Genomic DNA, 8,224 nt, shown 5'->3' with positions numbered 1-8,224 from the left:
CGGGAGATGCGGCACCACCGGCGGGCGTTGAAAACGGTTCTGGGTGCTCGGGTTTGAGGGTTTACTGGAGAAAAGCAGCTCCAGAACCAAGTGGGTTGTTCAGGTGTGACTAAATACAGACGTGTTCACTGAAGGTGTGAGTGTTTGTTTCAAAGCTTTGGACTCAAGTTCTGGCAAGTTCTCAGATTTGGAAGAAGCAGATTATAAAGGGTAACGCTCATTATTCTGCCGGTGCCGGCCCTGAAACGGGCCAGCACACACGGAACCGGTGTTCTGGGGTTTGCAGGTTTAATGGATCCACCTCTGCAGGATAAAAGAACTCCTGGGAGATCTTCGCACCTCCTCTCTCATGTTCCCCCAAAGCAAACATGACATGACGGGTGGGGAAAACCCGATCCGCTCCATGAAGAGGTCCTGATCCATCCTGCTGCCCCCCCACTAACCCCGTCCACGGCGGACTCTCCATCTGCAGCTCGTACCATCTCAAATAATCACTCACCCTTAACTTCTCTGCTCTCTCACCTCATCCCCCCCCCCCCCCCCCCAGTGTCTTGGGGACTGCAGCTTCCTTCAGGAGACAGCAGGGAGACGTGAGACCCTCCAGCCGGAGAGGTCATCAGCATGTTCATTATCACTGGTGCTGCTCAGGAGGACACTGAGGTTCAGAAATAGAACAAGCCCCCCCCCCCCCCCCCCCCCCCCCCCCCCCCCCCCACCGGGTGTTGTTTTAGGCGCCCTTAACTAACATGTATGAGTGGATCTCTGGGGAAATTTCTGCTGGAATGGATCATATCTGCTGTCGGAAGCTGGGATGTGCTCATGAGAGCGGGACAGGTCCTGACGCTCGTGCGCTGCTGTGAGGGAGCGTTTGGCCGTGAGGACGGAGGACACGTCCAACATGTCTCAGGTGTTGAGTGGGAGGAGGGACCAGAGCCTGTCCAGAGGTGGAGGACTGGGCTGTGGAGGAGCCCCTGGTGACACCTGGCCTGGGTACATCCCTCCCTCCCTCTCTCTCTCTCCCTCCCTCCCTCTCTCCCTCCCTCTCTCTCTCCCTCCTCTCTCTCCCTCTCCCTCCCTCCCTCCCTTCCTTTCCTCTCTCCCTCCCTCTCTCTCTCTGTCTCCCTCCCTCTCTCTCTCTCTGTCCTCCCTCCCTCTCTTGCTCCCTCCCTCTCTCCCTCCTCTCTCTCCCTCCCTCTCTCTCCCTCTCCCTCCCTCCCTCCCTTCCTTTCCTCTCTCTCTCCCTCCCTCTCTCTCCCTCTCCCTCCCTCCCTCCCTTCCTTTCCTCTCTCCCTCCCCTCTCTCTCTCTGTCCTCCCTCCCTCTCTCTCTCTCTGTCTCCCTCCCTCTCTTGCTCCCTCCCTCTCTCCCTCCTCTCTCTCCCTCCCTCTCTCTCCCTCTCCCTCCCTCCCTCCCTTCCTTTCCTCTCTCCCTCCCTCTCTCTCTCTGTCTCCCTCCCTCTCTCTCTCTCTGTCTCCCTCCCTCTCTTGCTCCCTCCCTCTCTCCTCCCTCTCTCTCTCTCCCTCCCTCCTCTCTCTCTCCCTCCCTCCTCTCTCCCTCCCTCTCTCTCTCCCTCCCTCTCTCTCCCTCTCCCTCCCTCCCTCCCTTCCTTTCCTCTCTCCCTCCCTCTCTCTCTCTGTCTCCCTCCCTCTCTCTCTCTCTGTCTCCCTCCCTCTCTTGCTCCCTCCCTCTCTCCCTCCTCTCTCTCCCTCCCTCTCTCTCCCTCCCTCCCTCCCTTCCTTTCCTCTCTCCCTCCCTCTCTCTCTCTGTCTCCCTCCCTCTCTCTCTCTCTGTCTCCCTCCCTCTCTTGCTCCCTCCATCTCTCCCTCCCTCCTCTCTCCCTCCTCTCTCTCCCCCTCCCTCTCTCCCTCCCTCTCTCCCTCCCTCCCTCCCTCCCTCCCTCCTCTCTCTCTCCCTCCCTCTTTCTCTCTCCGTCTCCCTCTCTCTCTCCCTCCCTCCCTCCCTCTCTCTCTCCCTCTTTCTCTCCCTCTCTCTCCTCCTGTCCGTCTTTCACTCACTCACCTTCTCCATCATGCGCTCATTCTTTCTTTTTCATTCTCTCCTTCCATTTTTCATCCCACAGCTCCCTTTTGTCAGCGCCGCCACAAACTGTTACACTCTGGTTTATGGGCTCCAGATGCTGCTGCTGCCTGAGGGAGGGGGGGGGGGGAGAGAGAAGGAGGGAGGGGGGGGGAGGGAGAGAGAGAGAGGGAGGGAGAGAGAGGGAGGGAGGGGGGGAGAGAGAGGGAGGGAGGGGGGGAGAGAGAGAGGAGAGAGGGAGGGAGAGCGTGAGCGCGTCTGTGGGGGAAAACAACAATAACCAGCTGGTTGTTGTTGTTGACATCACCAGCTCTGCCCTGGATCCCAAGGGTCAAGTCCTCCAGGGAGGGTTTGAGGACCGAATCAATGACGGCGTTTCTCTCCATCGGCTCGTTTCCAACCGACTGATGGAAAAACTGGAGTTGGTCCATTAACAGAACGCGTTAACGAACCTTTTCCTGGTGCCTTTAATTCCCAACGCGGGCCCCAGATTAACATCGGGTCCCGGAGGAGCTCCACCTGTGCAGGCACCTTTGATTCACACCGTGTTGTTGTTGTTGTTAATTGGCTTTGCATCCTCAATTAACAGGAGTTCACCGCGTGCACGTGACCCAGACCTCGTTAACACAACCAATTAGCAACCAGGGTGTAATCAGTGGAATAACTGTTTGTTCCCACTGAGGACGATGCCGCTGGATCAGCAAACATCTGACCTTTCCACCAAGCGGGTCGGACCAGGGGCGTCCAGACCCGGTCCTGGAGGACCCCCATCCACCCGGGTTTTGTGTCCTACCAGGAAGAGTCGCACTCCCCCAGGGATCCAGGTGGTGTACCTGGTAGGACAGAAACCCTGGCTGGATGAGGGGTCCTCCAGGACTGGTTCTGGACGCCCCCAAGGTCCATAGAGGTCGTCCCTTTTGAGGGAAGGTGAAAGGGAACCGGATCACAGAGGAACGGATCCACTCTCAGGTTTCTTTAAGTTCATTTACCCTCTCGGAAATCCTACTATGGAATAAACTCATCCATTAAATCATCCTAAAATCCGCTGCTCAGTCTACAGAGCGTGGCGCTGAGACCCGTCCCAGGAGGTCCGGGCCTTGTGGCGCCGTCCCGGGACGCGAAGTGGAGCCAGTTTGTGACGTGGTGGATCTGCTGGTGCCCAGTCAGACGCTGCTAATGAAGCTGGGCGTTAATGTGCTCGTAAAACCCAAAAATCTGCAGCGTTCGAGTGCCCCCCCGCCCACCTACGCCGACCCCACGCTCCCAGAGGGGGGGGAGCTGGGGGAGGAGTCTCATTCCAGTTGGTTCCCTGACACGTGCACACGCACGGGCTCGCGTACGGAGCGTCGAGACAGTCAATTACTCCCCGGCCAGGGAGGACGCCTGCGCTTAATTGCTCTTTTATATGAAGAGTAAATAAAGAGAGTGCTGACATTCACGTTCCACCAGCGCGTCCCCGTGCACGTGCCACCCGTCGGGGGGGGGGGCGGGGGGGGGCCTAGGGCCCCCACAGGCCTGCGCCTCTGCGCCGCCACTCAAGTTAGTTCAAATCTTACCTCAAACGCAGGCTAAAATAGCTGTAATTGTTAGAATGATGAGAGGACGATGATTATTCTGTCTTTTCGACCTCTGCCCCCCCCCCCCCCCCAACCCCAACCACCCCCCCCCCCCCCCCCCCCCCGGCACCGCGGCGTTTACAGAGTGGTACGAGAACTGTCCCCAGTTTGAATTCAAGCCTGATTTACTGCTTCTTTTTATGGAACCAGTATACAAGAAGGGAGGGGAGCGATATATTTGGCGGTGCTGCAGCTAAATGGGCCCCGGCACTAAAGATTGTTGAAGATCCCGAGGTTACGGGGGCCCTGTTTTGTCATATTATCCCCCTCCGCTTCTAAAGGCATCACAGTAAATGTGGACGCGAAGGCGTATTAAAGGCTGCAGCAGGTTTCTCTGCACTCTGCGTGGACCCGGCGGCTTTAGAGTGAAGAGGAGCAGCTGCTCCTTCGGCCGAGGAAAAAATACCCTCGCCAGATTATTGTGGCGCAAAGATTCCCTCCTCCTCCGTCCAGACCTTTAGCCGGACTAGACCTTCGTAAAAACCCCCTGAATAAATAAAATAACCTTCACAAATGAGCTTCTCCGCAGTTCTGGTCCGAAAAGGAACTCAAAAGGTTGCTTTAACCTCAGAGTTGCTGATCTGTGCGCCCCCTACTGGAGGCTCGTCGTAACTGCAGGCAGGAGACGCGCGGAGGGGATTAGCTTTGTAGCAGCTACATGCAGTCGCTAAAAATCGGTCCTTTTTCCTTTGAAAGCCGTTCTGCCGTTTGTCTCCTCCAGTTTTACTGCGGCGAAACCTCCCGACGCTGATAAATCAGGGCGCCGGGATGAGCGAGCGCTCCGCTGGCGTCTCTCTGAGAGCCTCTCCCGAGCTCTGAATCACTTTTGGTCAACGTGCGCTCGTCTTTCACCCGCGAGGAAAGAGGAGAGCGGAGGAGACGGTCTCTGAAACGTGGCCCTGCTGTCAAAGGTCGGCACCGTTGACGGGGCGACCTCGACATCATTTATAGGCTCCTAAATTAGCCCGGGCCTCTCACGCGCTCCCCCTTTTTGTTTTTAACCGTTATCACGTTCGGCAGGTTGTGAATTATCTGTCCTGTGTCCATGTTTGCACAGTCCCAGAGAAGGAACAGACGAAGATGAGGAGATACTGAGAAACAATAAATAAAAAAAGGCTCTTAGCTTACGGCTAAGCTCCCGCTCGCTGGACGCCTAAACCGAAGCTAACATGTAAGCTAACCTGCCTGGGGGAGCTCTGGAGGAGACAAGACCCGGTGAGGGACCACGAAGCCAGCGGGCCCGGTGGGTCTATGTGGACTGTGACAGAATTATCCCCCACAGAGGACCACCGTGTCAGCGTCCATACGTTTCTGATTTCCTGAGGAGGTTTTAACTTCTTATGGGTGGACCGTCCTCCCACAGGCCAACACTATCACTGATGGCTATATATCTGTGTGTGTGTGTGTGTGGGTGTGTGTGTGTGTGTGCGCGCAGCCCTCCATTAAGCAGTTTTATTATTGATAAAGCTGCTTGTTCAAGGCTGATGTGGGTCCCGTGGACACACACGTCCGGACGGTTCGGTCCGTCCCATAAAGTAGAACAAGACCAAGTGCACTTTCTCCATCTATCTGTCACACACACTCTAAATCTCTGGACCAGAACCAGCGGTCGGGCTCCAGCGTCCTACGTGTATTTTAGAGCTCTAGAGTCCCCCCCCCACCCCCTCATCCAGTCAGGAAGTCGCAACGCACTCGAAATGTCATCGTTATCAAAATATAAATCACAAAAATCTGATTGCAAGTGATTTATTTATCCATAAATTTGGTCATAGCGAATTTAGCGAATTCTGCTAGCATTAGCGTCTTAGTTTCCCAGTCAGCCCTGCTCAGAGGAGCGACTGGTGGACTCCTGCTGCGGTCCAAACGCTGGTCCAGGTTAGCGACCATGTGAAGGGGGACCACGGCGTTCCACAGTCGGAGCTTCAGCACGAGGGGCCGCAACAGTAGCAGGACCGGCTCTCGCTCGGCACCCTCAGGAAGCAACTAGCACAGCCGCGCACTTATCAGCGTCCCGCTAACAGATCCTCCTCCAGCCCACATGTTTAATCCTGCGTGGGAGGCCAATTTGGAAAATTCTCCAGCTCCGGAGTGCGTGTTCTCTCTCGCTGCCAGTTCCCGTCTCCCTGGGTCGCGGTTTCGATATCGGAGCCAAAGATCGTTTTTCTATTTTCAGGCTTCACATTTATTTCCCTGGTAATTTTAGAAAAGGCTCCGGCCTCTGATTTACTGATACTCGCAGGCCGGGCCTGTGATTTACTAACATCCTGTGTTGTTCTCCTGTTTTTCCGTTGGCGACGCTTCGCTACGTGGACCCCGAAACGGTCCGGATCGGGGCGCCGCTTCGAACTGCTGTTAGAAGCAGAAACAACGGGGCAGTTTCATTCGTTTTAGTTCCGTCTTTTTCAACCGGATAAACAGGATTGATAAAGTGTTTACGCTTCCGTTTATCTACTCCGGGGGAGGCAACAGCGCACGTGGATGGTAATCTGTTACCGGGTGATGGATGGTGTTGACGATGCTCCTTAGTGACCCGCCCCAGGGGTTAAAGGACCCCGGGTCCAGAGGAGCTCCCGCCGCCGCGGCTCTGGTCGCCTCGCCGTCTTTCTGGTCGAGCCGGCTGTTTGTTTTTGGCTGCTCTTCCTCACGTCGGAAGTTCGGTCGGCTCCAAGAGCAACACGCGGCGCTGGAAATAGAAGGCAGGGATCTGCTTGGGAGTGGGGACGTAAAGCAAACAGGAGACGGACCAATGAACGCCGTCCCACCGACTGGCTGATTGGAAACAACCAAAAGCTTTTTGCTGGGCACATCGGCGGCTGGTGGAACTGGGGAACCAGTGGACTGGGCCCAGAACCCCCCCCCCCCATCCCCCCCCCCCATCCTCCATCATTCCCTGCCAGCGCCTTTGTTATTCCAGTGCTGGAATGTGCCCTCCTACTTCATCATGCTAACAAGCGCTAGCGCTCACCTCCGCGGCAGGAGGCCTCCTGACTACAGGAGGGTGTTCTGAGCCTGGGATCAGCCCTCCGCTAGTTCCCTCGGATGTTCTATGTGAGGGAACCCTTCGGAGGTTTATTGGGACTTTGGGCCTTGAGCAGCACGGGCGCTAACGGGTCGGCGGCTTAAATCAAGACAGTTGTTTGTCCGAGTGGCCCAGCAGACTCGCTGCTGAGTGGACGCCGTTTTATTAGAGCATAAACTGACGTGGGGACGAGCCAAGAATGTTGCTTCTTTTTCTGCCTTTGAATCACTTTCAATTGACCTGCGGGTGAACCCGGCTCTTCCAAACACACACATCCTTGCACTTCTATCTTTGTGAGGACATTCTTAGCTATAAAACTTTCCCCAGCCCCTGACCCCGACCATCACAACTAACGCCGAAACCCCCAACCTGAACCGAGTCTTAACCCTCAAGCAGACCTTTGAAGTAGAGAGGACCGGCCAAAATGTCCTCACTTCGCTAGCAGACTGCATAGTTGGGTGCTCGGCATGTAGCACAAGAAGACACACTGATATCTCCTTTCTCAGTTTTCTTGCCAGCTTATCTGAGCTGCTCTGTTCTGCTGCCTTATTGTGCTGGTTGACCAGTTTAGTCGGGATCAAGAAAGGTGACGAGGACCGGTTGAGGATGGGAACGGAGGGAAAAGCGCTGAAGCAGAACAGAAGAAGAAATCCCTTCGAGGAAATGAAAGAGGGATGAACCATTGATGAGGACGGAGGTGTAGTGTAGGTCTGGAGACGATTTACTCTCCTTCTCATTTGGGGTTTCTTTGTTTCGTCTTTGACCCAAAGTCGTCGCTACCTTGATAAGACGGGGAGTTGCGCAACTCATCCCTCTATTTATAACCTTTGTTTTAAGAGCGCTTTTATCAGACGTGGTCGTCTGGTGGCCTCCGAAGGTCCGAGGAGTCTGGCTCGGTGTGTTTATCCCCTAAGAAGTGTTTTCCCTTCTGAACATGTCTGCAAATTCTCTGATAATGATACGCCCCCCCCCCCCCCAAAAAAAATGACAGTTTACTTCCACGGCGATAAGGCCTCCGGGGGCTGCGCTCGCCACCGAGGAGGCGCTCGCTTCCATACGTGAGCGGACAGACGCTTATGTGCGCGTTGCCCAAGGAAGTGCTCGGGGGCGTTAAGGTATTTGAGTTTTCATTTGGGGAGAATTTGTTGTGTGTTGTGCAGGAATGTGTTCTGCTGGCTGTGGGAGCCATCAATCTTTGGAGGCAGACTGGTGGACTGGTCAGATGCCTGAGCGCTCCTCCGGGACAGAGGCAGCGGCGTTAGCGTGGAGCCGGGAGCACTTTGGGATTGTTCCTGGAGGGAAGATGGAAACAGAGAGAGGAGACGAGCAGCAGCACACCGACTCCGGCTCGTCCCTACGGCCGTCTCTGGAGGAGCCTCCAGATTATTTCTCCTCCCATCAGAGATCAGAGGGCTTATCATGATTAATCAGCACGTCAGCCCCAGAGGAGCCCCCAGAACACGGCTTATACAATCATACCGCTTCTTTCTTTTCCTCCTGCTTTACAACAAACACCACCTTAAGCCCAACTTAACCAGAGAACATCCACTCAT

This window comes from Takifugu rubripes, chromosome 9 (assembly GCF_901000725.2).
Source record: "Takifugu rubripes chromosome 9, fTakRub1.2, whole genome shotgun sequence".
Taxonomy (NCBI): domain Eukaryota; kingdom Metazoa; phylum Chordata; class Actinopteri; order Tetraodontiformes; family Tetraodontidae; genus Takifugu; species Takifugu rubripes.
This window is presented reverse-complemented; position numbering follows the sequence as displayed.